This window comes from Limulus polyphemus, unplaced genomic scaffold (assembly GCF_000517525.1).
Source record: "Limulus polyphemus unplaced genomic scaffold, Limulus_polyphemus-2.1.2 Scaffold3942, whole genome shotgun sequence".
Lineage (NCBI taxonomy): Eukaryota > Metazoa > Arthropoda > Merostomata > Xiphosura > Limulidae > Limulus > Limulus polyphemus.
In genome coordinates, this window is record NW_013669552.1 from 101,634 (window position 1) to 102,311 (window position 678).

Consider the following 678-nt stretch of genomic DNA (forward strand, 5'->3'; position numbering starts at 1 on the left):
AGGGACGGCTAGCGCAGATAGCCCTCGTGTAGCTTTGCGCGAAATTCAAAACAAACAAACAACGTAAGTCCAGTGACTGATAAAAGAAATAAGAATTATTGCTGGTATATTGGGAAAATTACAATCTTTAAATATATAATTCCGTGACTTTCTAACATCAGTGAGACGTTGTGGTTGCCTACACGTATCCTGCCAACACTGAAATGTGCACATTGGCATCTTGGGAATGAGATCTAAAGCACGGTAAGTACAATAATGATTCCTGTTGTTGGTGCACCCCCAGTGGCACAGCGGAATGTCTGCGGACTTACAACGCTAGAAACCGAGTTTTGATACCCGTGGTGGGCAGAGCACAGATAGTCCATTGTGTAGCTTTGTGCATAACTACAAACAAACTTGTTGTTGGGAATAGCTAAAAGGACTAAAGACATGGTAGCAAACGAAACAAAGTTTAAAAAGAAATCGTGGAGTATTGAAAAAGTTGTTTTTTTTATGAGAAAAGGAGTTGATGGATCTAATAAGGCATATTTAAAAAATAATTTTGCTATATCAGTTTGAAAAATTAAAAGAATAATTCATTAATTAGAATTATTTGAAAGTTTAAAACCTGCATTGAAAATCGGAAAGTATAAGTAGAAATTAGAAGGAACTTAAGAAGATTTGATAAGAATTTAAATA